Raw genomic sequence first — 14,449 nt, 5'->3', positions numbered from 1 at the left:
TCGATGTTAAGGCGGGTGCATACCTCTTCATTGATAAAAAAATTCAACGGTCTAGGTTCTTTCTTTTTGTTATGTAATTAACCTTGCCTTGTGTGTGCGTGCGTGTACACGGAGAAGATCATTTCAGGACACTAAATTTTTACAAGAACCAAACAAATCTTAATCTTTTAATTTTGATTTTCTCACATGAAACACTTAAATTGATTTATCTTGATTCGGTGTCTCTAGACATTTAGTTTCATCTTCTTTAAATAAGCTACCCTGTCATTAAAACGGATGTAAAAGTGAAAATGCTTTGTACTAATCTTTGTTTCGGTTTCTTTGAAGCAGTTGTGGTTCATGTGGATATCCTCTGAATCTAGCATCCTCAAACCGAATAACATCCGAAATCGGCTCTAAGTATCGCAAATCCATAAAAAAAGGTTCTATATCTTTTGAATCCATCGATCTTAGTCGATTCACTCAATTAGACGAGCCATCTTGTTTTCCAATTTGTTTAAACAATCACAGTTCAAAAACAAAGTTATTATGTCGCCAATGTGGTGTCCAAGTAGGATACAGTTATGGTGACACACATACCATGCATGATATCGAATCACATTATAAGCAAATTGTAATAAAAATCCGAGCTTTACAACCGTTAGATACCAATGACCAGCTTACAAATGAAGGGAGTTGATCAAGAAAATTATTCTTCTATAATGCATCTTCCTGATGATTGTTTGTTTTTCATCTTTGAAAAGTTTGACTCGAGTGTTGACCGATTATCTTTAGGTCTAACCTGTCACCGCATGCTTCATATACAAAATATAACACGCAAGTCGTTGGAATTTGGATGCTCGTTCTTTCGGTTTAACCGAGACTCGTTGTCTAAAAGTATTACCGACATTGATTCAATCATTCTTGATAAGCTAATTAAACGTTTTACGCGATTAGAGCTCTTATCTTTATCCGGGTGTGTAAATCTTCAAGATTCGGGTTTAAGTCAACTGCAAATCACGGGTCAAAGCTGAAGTCGCTTTATCTTGATTGCTGTTTCAAAGTTACCGACATGGTTCTTTCTTCAGTGGCTATCGGTTGTCCAAATCTTTCGTTTATTAGTCTTTATCGCTGCGATATAAGCGATAGCGGGTTAAAACTTTTAGCTAAATCATGCAGGTTTTTAAAAGACTTGAATCTTGAGTGGTGTTCTCGTATAACCGACACAGGAATCTCTTTTATTACAAAGAATTGCCGTGAGATTCGAGCGATCAAGATTTCTCATTGTGAGAAAGTCAAAGGAGTTGGGTTTGACAGGTGTTCTGAAACTTTGGCCTGTTTGGAAGCTGATTCTTGCAAGCTTGAACCCGAGGGCATCTTGGGTATTTTGAGTGGAGGCGGGCTCGAGTATCTGAATGTTTCTTCTCTTAGTTGGTGCATTCGTGGGGACGGTTTAAGAGCGATTAGTAACGGGCTTGGTAAAAATATTAAAATTTTGAACTTTCGGTTATGTAGAACGGTTGGTGATGAAACAGTAATGGAGATATCGAAAGGGTGTCCGTTGTTGAAAGAGTGGAATTTGTCTTTGTGTTCTGAGATTGGGGTTTCGGGTTGGGAGTCGATTGGCAAATATTGTGATAATTTAGAGCAGGTTCATGTGAATGGGTGTCGGGGTTTTTGTGATCGAGGGTTGTTGGCTTTAAGGAACGGGTGTAAACGTCTCTCGGTTATTTATATTACGAGATGTCAAAATGTGAGTTCGCTGGCGATAACGATGTTCAAGATGGCAAGATGGGATGTTGAAATGAAACCTGAAGAAGTTATGTGTATTATGCCTAAACATTTCTTTTGATGGTAATTTGTTAAAAGATTGTTTTAGATGGAAGTTATTTTGAAGTGTAATTGGTTAAAATCACAGGGGTTTATCTAGTTTATGTAGAACTTGATGAGTCAGTTATTAATATTACAGTGAAAATTTGGTTAATATGTGCATACTTCTAAAGCCTTTTCAAACAAACTGAACGGGTGGGTTGGGTTGGTGAAGAAACACTAAGTGGCCCCTGGCAGATTATGGGTAATCTGGGGGCTAAGTAATGTTTCCCACGAAGGTTAGGTCCAGCAGAGTAAGTTGTACTTCAAGGAACCTGCAAAACAGACACCGTAAGCTCGTCACTGTGAAGGGGGGGTTCCTCCTTGTGACCACCCTCCGGCGTGAGAATCAGTCTATATTGCTCTTTAAATATAAAAGTATATGAATACTATTAGAGCAATTATCAAGTAAGTTATACGAGATAGTAGATGATGAAATGATAATACCATTTGCTGTCTTTTATAGCCGAAGGTGGGTTTCCAAGGGGTTTAGCCGGCCCAACACGCTACCAACTGTAACCTATGCACGTGCCCTACCTGTGAGTGGTGGATAGGTAGCGGCTGACACAGAGCAGGCGTGCCGTGCACTCTTCGTCTTCTACCAACTGCAGGCTAGGCACGTGGTCTGGCAGGAGTTGGTGGGCAGGCGGCGGCTATTGGTCACAGTGCTGTGGCGTGCTGTCTGCCACGCTGCTGTCAGTGAGCTGTCGCATTCTTGGTCAGATCTTTTGTCTTTACCTCGTCAGGTATCACGCAAAAGATCCTCCATCATACAGACTGGCCCATTTTGGCGGGAGTTTTCCCCCTCCCGCCTCTGCTCATTCTTTCAGGTGACACTGAATATTTGTAAGTGTTAAGCCTTATGCGTGTAGCTATGCTGTGCGGGTAGCCTTCCCTGATGGCTTGTATCCGCAACTGCGGGAACAGGCGGGTTACTTTACCATTGGGAGGCTTTTCCCTGCGTATGCAGCTTGCATACTGCGCGTAGGCTTCTCTGAGCATGGTGGGTCCTGCGGGAGTAGATGGTCTTTGCGCAGACATCCCTGTTCAAGGTGAGTCATGCGGGACCAACTGAGCCCTGCTGGGACCTACCTCTTCAAGTCCCCCCAGTCCAATGTTCTTTTCACGAATGTCTAATAAAGTGAGGTGAACTTTTGGACTTATAAGCAAAGGGTTTTGAAAAGGGGTTTTTGTAAGGTTTTCCATGGGGGTTCTTCCCGCGGAAGTCCTTGTCACTTGCAGAAATTCCCGAGTTTCCTGCTTGGTCTTTGGGTATGATGCGGGTAGGTCTGTAACCTCCTCGCAAGTCAGGAGCATTGAGTTTTAGTTGTGCGGATTCTCCCTGTGGTTCTGGTAGTTTTTTGAACATAGTGATCAATTATGTTTAAACCACCAATTCCATCTTGGAGCCTCAAACAACGTAGTACTCGATGTTCCCGCTACGCGGGGATATTATTTCCGTTTTCACAAGCATTGCCCAGAAGATCCTTCCTGGTTTCAATTCTCAGCGGGTGCTAGGTATGTGAAGGGTTTTGCCTTTACACTGTACCTGCATCCGTCTTATGGTTACTTTACTTCCAAGGTATTCCTGGCGTCCATTCCCTGCGGGTGCTAGGTATGTGAAGGGTTTTGCCTTTACACTGTACCCGCACTCGTCTTATGGTTACTTGGTTGCCAAATATTTTGGCTTCAATTCCCTGCGGGTGTTAGGTATGTGAAGGGTTTTGCCTTTACACTGTACCCACACCCGGCTTATGGTTACTTGTTTGCCAAGGTAAGGGGTATTTTCCCGCTTACTGTTTTGAACCTTAGTCTTCAAAAATTTTTTTAAATTTTGAAATTTGAAGAGTTGGTGGATGGATAACAACCCAATACCTCAAACGTCGTGCGACGGTTTCTTCTGACTGTGTCAGGACGTGCCAGAAGTTATGGCGACATGACATTATGTGGTCATTCCAGTTGTTTTTTCAGGCGCGTGGGCACGGGATTCCGGGCGCGTAGCCGCGAAATCTCTGGCACACGTCCTTTTGACAGCTGTTGCCAGCTTGCCTTTGCCACGTGTCATAGTTTCATTGCACCTTTGACTTCTCTCTCTTCCGTATTAATTTCATCGCATTAATTGCGATTACTATATAAAGGGGGAGAGGGTTATTTGCAATTCACACTTTCCACTTTCATCTCTTCTTCTCCAGTAATTTCCGGCGAATTTCTCTTTTCAGTAAAGCATTACTCTGAAATCTCTTCTTTCTTCCACCATGCCTTCTCATGATGCTGATGACCAGAAGACTGCTGGCGAATGCCAGTGCTCTCTTCCTGTCGATCTGTACCAGTATATTGTCAGGAAGTTCATGCTCGAGTCTCTCGAGCCTGAGTTTCCTGAACCCCACCATACTGTGTACGATGCCCCTAGTGGCAAGATCGGGGTTTATGCTGCATTCTTTGTCTACGGAAACCTTAGGTTTCCGTTGACAAAGTTTGTGTACCGTGTTCTGGAGAGGCACGGTGTGCACCTGACAGAGGTGCACCCTATGGCCATTGCCAAGGTCCGGCACTTTGAGTGGGTGTGCCGGATACTGGGCCTTGAGCCCCTCGTTGACCGTTTGATGACCTTCTACACTTGGAGGTGCATCCAGGGGTGGTACACTCTTACAACCCGTATCAAGGGTTTAAAGATTTGTACCACCGAGCGGAGTCTTCGCTCGTGGAGAAGAGAGTTCTTCTTCATATCTGCTCGCGCCATCCCCATCGCCATGAAGTTCAAGAATGGTCAGGCGCTTCCGAACCTTCCCGCCCTCAACTACGAGGAGGCGGAATGGTTCTCGAAGATATCCCGGGTCCAGTCCCCGGTTTTCCGTTTTCCGGAGTCGGCGATGGTGATGCTGGGGATGAGCCGGGTGTGGAAGGCGGCGAATGCGGATAAGGTTCCGATCGTCCTTGAATATGGTTCGAACTCTGTCCCTTATGGTACGTCTTGTTTCATTTTGCTGACTTCGATTTTTTCTAACTTTCTTGATGATTTCAGAGGGGAACGATCTTCAGTCGCTCCTGAACCCGCGGGAGGAAGATGGTCCCGCGCGGATGGGTACTCGTGCTCTGGACGAGAACGAGTTGCCCATCTTAGAGCAGACCGCGGGTCGGTTCGTGGAGGTTTACCCGCCAGGCCAAGAGATCCTGAGCCACCGACGGCCAGGTAAGCCTATCTTCTACCCTGAACCTCTCAATGCTGTGCCTGCTGCTGGAGTTGACATTTCTTCTTCTGAGGAATCCGCAGAAGGTCCTCCACTGGTGCGGAAGAAAAAGGCTGCCGTCGGGAAAGGCAAGGAGAAGGTGGCCTCTACGGCCGACCCGGTAGTCCTATCTGACTCGGAGTCAGATAGTGCAGAGGTGGCGGGGGAGCCCGGTGGTGAGGAGACCACCGCTCCGGAGGCTGTAGCTGTTACCTCCGGGGAGGCAGCGACGACGACGGTTACCGGTGTCAAGAGGCCGGCTCCATCGGGTTCGCCCCCGCTCGTCCGTACGTTCAAGCTCAAGAAACCCCGTAAGTGCCCCCATAATTCTTGTCTAGATTTGTTGTTTCAAATAAATTTTTCTAACACTTTTGCTTGTGCAGGTGTGGATGTTGACGCATTCCAGGGTGGAGTTGGAGCAAGTATTCCCCCGCCAATGAGGGAAGGCTCGGTCAGCCTTCCCGAGGCGTCGACCCAGGCGTCTGTGCCTGCTTCCGCTGGTTCCAGCCTTCCTGAGGCTGTTCCAGCTGAGAAGTTGTCTCCGCCGGCCGTGAGTGCAATTTTTACAGCATCTTTCACGGAGCCGGCGGTTACTGTTGCTGAGGAGGTGGCGCCAACAATGGCTACCACAGCGGCTGCCACTATACCTGCGCCACCGGCACCGATGGCCGGACCATCAGGTACGCGCCGGGCTTCCCGCCGATCTATGCCACCTTCCCGTCTACCTGACCTGTTGGATGGATTTCCTTTAGGTTCAGGTGATGGGTTTGGCGGCTATCGGCCTGTTATTGACCCTACAGGTACGTAGGGTTCTTTTTCCTTTGTATATTTTTATCATCTTTTCCTAACTGCCTTTGTTTCTTTTGCAGTGTCGGATTCCAATGAAGTGTATGTTCCAAGATGGAACATACGCCGAGGAACAACCCTTCGTACCCCTGTGGAGTGCGTGGACTGGGCTCGCCACGCTGCTCCTCATGGTGCGTTGGGGGAAGCCATGGCTAGCTACCAAGAGGGTAGGCTAACCAATGAGCTTCGGGTTCTCCAGGCCCGGACGCAGCCCCGCGTCGAGCTGCTTTGTCGTGAAAACGACAAGTTAAAAGCAGCTCGCGCCAAAGATGTATCTGAAGCGCGGGCTCTTCGGGAGGAGAACCGGCAGTTGGCCGCTGCCGCAGCCGAGAAGGAGAAGGCATTCAAGGCCCTCGAGGTTGAGGTCCAGGCGCGACTCGAGGCCCGCTCCAAGGCTGCCCAAGCTGTGAATGAACAGCTTCGGCTGGCTAAGGAGACTGTGCGAAACTCAACTGAGAGGGCTGCCAAGGCTGAAGCTGTTGCTGAGCCGCTTCGCGAAGAGAATGAGCAGCTTAAATGCAAATTAAAGGCTCTTCAGCATGCTCATGACGCCTTGGCAATGGAAGATGCCAAGAAGCTGCAGGAGATCCTTGACCAGAGGGGGGTGCTTGACCGTACTGAAAGGAAACTCAAAAGCGTCGAAGAGGCTGCCGCCAAGGAAGTTCAACTTGCCAACCTTGATAAAAGCGGAGCCGAACGTGCTTACAAAGAAAGTCAAGCTACCCTCCAATGGCTGCTTCGAGAAGCGTTGCCTCAGGTATCTTTATCTTTTTCTTTACGCTTTCCGCTCGTAATTAGAAAATGTTCTAACTTGTATTCTTTTGTAGGTTGTGCGTCGGGTCCTTTCAGAGACCTCTTATGACGATGCGATGAGCGCAGCCCTCAACGCTTCTCATGAGGATGGGGAGAAGACTGGCTTCCTGCTTGGTCTAGGGTTTGCTGAGAGAGGCTTTCCGCCCTCCAACTTCCCTTTATTCAATGTTAATACTGAAGCTGCTTATGACCAAGCTGTGAACCAGTACGCTTCCTTCCCGCATCCAGTGGTGGAAAAGGTGAATGAAGCTGCTGCTGCTGATGATGGGCTAAACATCCTTAAGGCTTTCCTTGGGCAGCCGCGCTCTGACGGTGCTGGTCCAAGCGGAGGTGGCCCTGAAGCCTGATCCTGAAGATCTTTTCCCACTGCTAGGATAGACTTGGCTTTGTATAGATTTCTTTTAGGCGGGTAGTTACCCAGCCATTCTTGTAATAGATTGTGAAATATTAATCTTTTTGCGTATAAGATTGTTATTTCCTTCCTTGGTTTCCTTGCTTTATAAACTTATGACTTGCATACTTAGTTTGAATTAGCAATTTTCCAAGTGTTTTAGAATAAGGACCTTTGAACGTGGTTGATGATGGGTTAAAGTTTTGCCTCCTCCTTCGTGATTGTGCGGGTAAAACCGTCACTTGCACTTGGTAGGATGGCTAATCTTTACCCTCTATCTGACCTGCGTGTAGGTTTTCCTTTTCGAAATTTCTAAGGCATTAAGTTAAACCTTTGAACGTGGTTGATAATGGACTAAAGTTTTCGCTTCCTCTTTCGTGATTGTGCGGGTGCAACCGTCACTTGCACTTAGTAGGATGGCTTTAACTTTAGACCTATATCTGACCTGCGTGTAGGTTTTTCTTATCCTTTTTTAAGTGTTCATAAGTTAACCTTTTAACGTGGTAGATGGTAAGTTAAGTTTGGCTTCCTTGTTTGTGATTGTGCGGGTAAGACCGTCACTTGCACTTACAAGGATGGCTAATCTTTACCTACATCTGACCTGCGTGTAGGTTTTCCTTAGAACTTTTTAACATTTTGGCGTTGTGTTTATGCGGGTATTGCCGCCTTCCACACGCAACTACTTCTTCCCGTAAGGGAAGTTCATAGGTTACAAGCTATCAATACATCATGAAAGGAGAATCATTTCCATTAGAAGTGGCTCTAGGCCTTTTCTTTACAAGTTGGAATTGATCTACATATAACATTTGCGTAATTGAGCTCCATTCCATGTTCTAGGGATGGGAGTGCCATCGAGCCTTTCGAGCCGGTATGCGCCCTTTCCCAGAACTTCTTTGATAACGTATGGCCCTTCCCAAATCGGGGCCAACTTTCCTGGGCGTTGTTGGTTCGAAGCCTCGTTGTTACGCAGTATGTAGTCTCCTTTATTGAAATTGCAGAGTTTTACCCGCGTGTTGTAGTATTTTTGCATTTGTCGTTTGTAGTTTTCTTCACGCACGGCGGCTAAGTCTCTGCGCTCTTCGGTTAGCATAAGGTCTAACCGTCTTTCCGCATCATTGTCTTCTGGTTGGATTAAGACCCTTGGTGAGGGTAAACCGATTTCGACTGGGATCATGGCTTCAGTGCCATAAGTGAGACTGAACGGGGTTTCTCCCGTACTGGTCTTCTTCAGCGTTCTGTTTGCCCAAAGGACGTGTGGAAGCTCGTCCACCCAACCGGATCTATGTTCCAAGAGTCTTCTCTTTATGCCTTCGACGATGCTCTTATTTGCTCTTTCCACCTCACCGTTACCTTGCGGGTGTGCCACTGAGGTAAAGGTGTGGGTGATTTGAAGTTCTTTCAGCCACTGCTGTAGCTTCTTGTCAGCAAAGTTGGTGCCATTATCGCTTACCAAATTCTGTGGAAGTCCAAAACGACAAATAATAAATTCCCAAATAAATTTTTTGATATGCTTTGCGGTTGTTTGGGCTAAAGGTTTCGCTTCTATCCATTTGGTGAAGTAGTCAATGGCTACCACTAGGAACTGAACATTCCCAGCTGCTGTAGGAAATGGGCCTGTCACGTCAATGGCCCACTTCTGAAATGGCCACGAGGAAGTGACAGGAACAAGTTCATTTTTCGGGCGATGCGTGTTGGGTGCGTAAAGCTGGCAAGATCTGCATTTTCTGATGTATGCCAACGCGTCCATATGCATCCCCGGCCAGAAGTATCCCGCGTTGTTTAGCTTGGCTACCACAGCGCGGGGGCCTGCGTGTACTCCACAGATGCCTTCGTGAACCTCCCTTAGGAGGTAGTCGGCATCTTGGTTGTCCACGCATCTTAACAATGGGCCAAGAAAGTTACGTCTGTAAAGGATGTCATTGACCAGCTGATAATTCAGTGCTTTACAGCGTAGTTTTCTTGCCTGTGACTTCGACTCTGGTAACGTTCCTGCTTCAAGGTATTTTATTATTGGGGTCATCCATGTTTCTGTACCGGTTTGGATGACACAGATTTCCTTGTGCGGGACTGATGGTGTTTCGAGGAGTTCCACGCGGATGTCCTTTCCCAAGTGGGTGAAGGCCAGTGATGCAAGCTTGCTTAACGCATCCGCAGATTTGTTTTCGCTGCGCTTGACGTGTATCACTTTACAATCATTAAAATCGCGCATGATGGCTTTGGCCTGGGCAAGGTACAGGGCCATTGTGTCGTTCACAGCCGTGTACGTCCCGTTTATTTGGTTTGCCACTAGCATGGAATCTACATGGGCTTCCAAATTTTTTACACCCATTTTACGCGCAATCCTCAATCCGGCCAGGAATGCTTCATATTCAGCCTCGTTATTCGTACTTGGAAAATCCAGCCGAATAGCATAAGTATATTCCTGGCCTGCTGGATTTGTTAATTTTAACCCTGCGCCTGAACCCTCGTTACTAGCTGCTCCATCAGTGTAGAGTCGCCAGACCTCATTGATTTCGTGTGCTGGGGAGGGTTGAACCTCCTCCTGGCACTCTTTCTCCCGTGAAGCGGGGACTTCTGCAATAAAATCAGCCAGGACCTGGCCTTTAATGGCTGGTCTCGGCTTGTATTGAATCGCATATTCTCCCAATTCAATTGCCCACTTGGCTAGACGTCCCGATAACTCGGGTTTGCCTAGAACATTTGAGAGTTTGAAGTTGGTGAGAATAGTGATTGGGTGACCCTGGAAATATTGTCTCAACCTGCGTGAAGCGTGAATAAGTGCCAAGACCAGTTTTTCCAGGGTAGAGTACCGGGTTTCCGCATCTGCCAGCACGCGGCTAACATAATAGATTGGCATCTGGATGCCTTTTCGTTCTACAAGCAGGACTGCCCCGGTTGCTCTATCTGTTGCGGAGAGGTATAGGATTAACTCCTCCCCCGCTTGTGGTGCTGTGAGTGTTGGGAGTTCGATCAGGCGTGATCGAATCTCCTGAAAAGCTGCTTCCGCTTCTGGTGTCCAGCGGAAGTGCGTTTTCTTTAAACAATTTCTTAGCGTTGACACAAATGGGAACGACCTATCCGCATGGTTTGCCAAAAAGCGGTTAAGCGCGACTAGTCGTCCATTCAGTGTTTGAGCCTGTTTTATGGTGGTAGGTGATTCCATTTTGACAATGGCTTCGACCTTTTCAGGGTTCGCTCTGAAGCCATCTTTAGTAATAATGACTCCCAAGAACTTCCCTTCTTCCACCCCAAATGAACACTTGCTCGGGTTGAGCTTCATGTTTATCTTTCTAAGTGTGTTGAAAGTTTCCTCAATGTCTTTCAACATCGCCTCTGGCTCGGGGCTTTTGATGACCAAATCATCCATATAGACTTCCAAGTTTCTCCCAATTTGGGCGTGAAACTCTTTGTCCATTAGTCGTTGGTACGTGGATCCCGCGTTCTTAAGTCCGAATGGCATCATTTTATAACAAAATGTGCCATCGGGCGTCCGAAAGGCGGTTTTGTCCTGGTCATCTACAGCCATGTGGATTTGATGGTACCCCTTATACGCATCCAAGAAGCATTTAAGGCGAAATGGTGCCACCGAATCCACCTTGAGATCAATTTCTGGCAACGGATAACAATCTTTGGGGCATGCTTTATTCAAATCTTTGAAATCTATGCACATGCGCCATTGTTTGTTATTCTTCGGTACCATTACGGGATTTGCAACCCACGTTTGATATTTGCTAACGCGCACGATGCCCGCATCAAGGAGTTCCTTGACTTGGGTTCTGCACGCGTTGGTTTGCTCGGGCCCCATTACTCTGCGCTTTTGTACGATCGGCGTAACGGCCGGATCGCATTTGAGCTTATGCTCTGCCTTACCCCGGGGTACACCAGTCATGTCGGCTGGTGTCCACGCGAAGATGTCTGCGTTTCGCTGCAGTAAGCGCTTGAGTAAGGTGCGTGTTGGATCAACAATTGTCGGGCCAATGGTAACGGCCTGATCGGGATATTTCCCATTGAATGCCCACTGTTCAGGTTCAGTGATGGTTTGTTTGGCCATCTTCGGTTTGGGTTTAGAGGAGACAGATGCGATGCATACCTGGGGAATGCCCGTGATCATCGCTACGCCTTCAGTTGTTGGCCATCCCATCATGCCGTGGACTGAGGATACCACGGCGTTGAATCTTGCCATCCCGTCTCTCCCGAATAGGATGTCATACGTATGATGTGGTTTTTTCATTACAACAAAATCCACATCCTCCGTGCGTGAATAATTCCCATCGGTGAGAGTGACGGGGAAAGATAGGATGCCCAAGGGAGTGTTCATGCTGCCGTCAAACCCTTCCATTGAAGCGTAGACCGTCTCCAGGCGTTCCTTGTCTTCATCGTCGAGCTTGTCGAAGAACTGCCTGTACATCACTGTCGACGATGCGCCATTGTCAACGAGGGTGCGGGAGGTGATGTAGTGCCCCAGCTGGCTTTTAATGACAATGGGGCCTTCTTTGTTTGGGCCTCCCGGCACTCGCGGGAAGCGCACTTCTGCTTCCTTCCATGCGCATGGTTCGGTTATCGGTCTCTTTCTTCCTCTGACCTTACCCTGGACCATGTTGATGCTAATGTCGACGGGCTTTCGTCCGTTACCCCTGTACCTGTTGTCGTTCCTTCCTCCCTTCTTGATAGATGCCACGAGGTGTGCGAGCCTCCCATCCTTGACGAATGTCTCGACGATGTCCCTCAAGGATGTGCACTCCTCAGTGCTATGGCCCTTTGTCCCATGGAAGTCGCAAGACTTGCTTTGATCCGCATTGGGTTTCTGTCGGATCGCTGGGGCTTTTGGCCATGGCAGTTTTTCCGTGGCAAATATCTCCGTGACGCTCTTGGTGAGTGGCGTCCAACGGTTTTTCCGGTTCGAAGGGTGCGTGTTGTCCCTTCCGCCAACCAGAGGGCGAGAGCTTGAGGGGGTGTCAAAGTTTATCCTTGACTGCCAAATACCTTGCCGCCTCTTTTTGTTTAGCCGGGCGGTTCTCACATTGTTCTCCCTTGTCCTCTGCGTGTAGAGGTTTGTATTCTGGGGGAGATCTCTTCCCAGCTGTTTCTCCGTTTCGGCAAAGCGTTTGGCTGCCGTCATTATGGCATCCCACGTGGATGGCATGCCGTCTTTACCCGTCAGAGTGCGGATGAGTTCTGGGTATTCAGCGCCCTGAATGAAAGCGGCGCGAACGAGGTCTTCACTGATGTTGCCCAGACTCAGCTTCTTGGAGTTGAAGCGGGTGATGAAGTCCAGTAAGGATTCATCCTCTTCTCTCACACAGTTGAGGATCGTCCACTGCTCCTCAGTGTGCTTCCTCTGTTGACTAAACTGTTGACTGAACTTGTTCTGGAAGTCTGCCCAGTCATAAATGTGGTGGACCGGTAAACGGTCGAACCATGCTCTGGCTGCTCCTACCAGAGTCATCTGGAACATGTAGCACCACGTGGGTTCCGTCCAGTTACTGACGGTTGCCCCCGCAATGAACCTGTTCAGATGGTCATCTGGGTCGGATATACCATCGTATGTGCCAATATTGGACATTTGTTTGGCACTCCTCGGGGCGATTGCTTCTGCAATGTCCCTTGCAAATTTTGACCTTCCTGCGTTTGTGGCAGTAGGTCTAAAGGCCTTGGAGAAGTCACGCGAGCTTTTTTCCGTGACTGGTTGGAATGCTTCCCCAAAATTCCTTTTTGGCTGGGGATCCGTTTCCTTACGCTTCCCTTTCGCCCTATGGCGAGGGTTCGCGTCGGTGTCGGAGTCTTCCCTCTCGGCGTCTGAGTACTCGTACTCACTACTCATGTTGAGGTGCTGGCGAGTACTACCGAATTCCTCAGCTTGTTGGACTGAACGCAAGCGTTCGTCCAGCTCAGCCTGAAATTCTCTTTGACGTGCCTCGGCCCATGCCTTCACTTGATCAAGTGTTTGGCGAGGGGCTCGAGTTCGTTTTTCCAGCTGGGCATCAGTGAATCCCAGTGGAATATTTACTCCACTTGCCCCTACATGAGTGACTGGGGTAGTGTTCGTAAAATGTACTTCACTTGCCCCAGCTTGGGTGGCTGGGGTAGTGTTTGTAAACATTGTGTTGCCGGTGTTTACCCCAGTGGCTGGGGTTGTGGTTACCGGAGTTTCTCTAGTCATCTTGGAAGTTTTGAAAAACTGGAGAAAGATGTAGTTCTAGCTTTATGCACGGATGGCGCCAATGAAGAAACACTAAGTGGCCCCTGGCAGATTATGGGTAATCTGGGGGCTAAGTAATGTTTCCCACGAAGGTTAGGTCCAGCAGAGTAAGTTGTACTTCAAGGAACCTGCAAAACAGACACCGTAAGCTCGTCACTGTGAAGGGGGGGGTTCCTCCTTGTGACCACCCTCCGGCGTGAGAATCAGTCTATATTGCTCTTTAAATATAAAAGTATATGAATACTATTAGAGCAATTATCAAGTAAGTTATACGAGATAGTAGATGATGAAATGATAATACCATTTGCTGTCTTTTATAGCCGAAGGTGGGTTTCCAAGGGGTTTAGCCGGCCCAACACGCTACCAACTGTAACCTATGCACGTGCCCTACCTGTGAGTGGTGGATAGGTAGCGGCTGACACAGAGCAGGCGTGCCGTGCACTCTTCGTCTTCTACCAACTGCAGGCTAGGCACGTGGTCTGGCAGGAGTTGGTGGGCAGGCGGCGGCTATTGGTCACAGTGCTGTGGCGTGCTGTCTGCCACGCTGCTGTCAGTGAGCTGTCGCATTCTTGGTCAGATCTTTTGTCTTTACCTCGTCAGGTATCACGCAAAAGATCCTCCATCATACAGACTGGCCCATTTTGGCGGGAGTTTTCCCCCTCCCGCCTCTGCTCATTCTTTCAGGTGACACTGAATATTTGTAAGTGTTAAGCCTTATGCGTGTAGCTATGCTGTGCGGGTAGCCTTCCCTGATGGCTTGTATCCGCAACTGCGGGAACAGGCGGGTTACTTTACCATTGGGAGGCTTTTCCCTGCGTATGCAGCTTGCATACTGCGCGTAGGCTTCTCTGAGCATGGTGGGTCCTGCGGGAGTAGATGGTCTTTGCGCAGACATCCCTGTTCAAGGTGAGTCATGCGGGACCAACTGAGCCCTGCTGGGACCTACCTCTTCAGTTGGGAAACAAGTCATGAATCATGATGGCCTTTTTAAAAGGTACTAATTTTGTCGGGTTCAAACGGGTTTTATTCTGATTGATTTTGGGTTTAAATGTGTCATTCTAAAAAACAATATTAAGATGGATTCACCCGGTATAGATTTTGTGGTGACTGGTACTACTAGTAGCC

At 48.0% G+C, this 14,449-nt stretch overlaps 1 pseudogene; it reads left to right on the top strand.

The window, feature by feature from the left end:
• Window positions 1–504: 504 nt before the first annotated feature.
• LOC143535066 (F-box/LRR-repeat protein 12 pseudogene) lies at window positions 505–1,929 on the top strand (annotated as a pseudogene).
• Window positions 1,930–14,449: the final 12,520 nt, after the last annotated feature.

The sequence above is a fragment of the Bidens hawaiensis genome, unplaced genomic scaffold (assembly GCF_021521415.1).
Source record: "Bidens hawaiensis isolate Kalapana, Puna unplaced genomic scaffold, B.hawaiensis_p1.1 tig00000760_1, whole genome shotgun sequence".
Taxonomy (NCBI): domain Eukaryota; kingdom Viridiplantae; phylum Streptophyta; class Magnoliopsida; order Asterales; family Asteraceae; genus Bidens; species Bidens hawaiensis.
The sequence above is the reverse complement of the archived record's forward strand: the minus strand, read 5'-3'. Positions and strand labels throughout refer to the sequence as shown.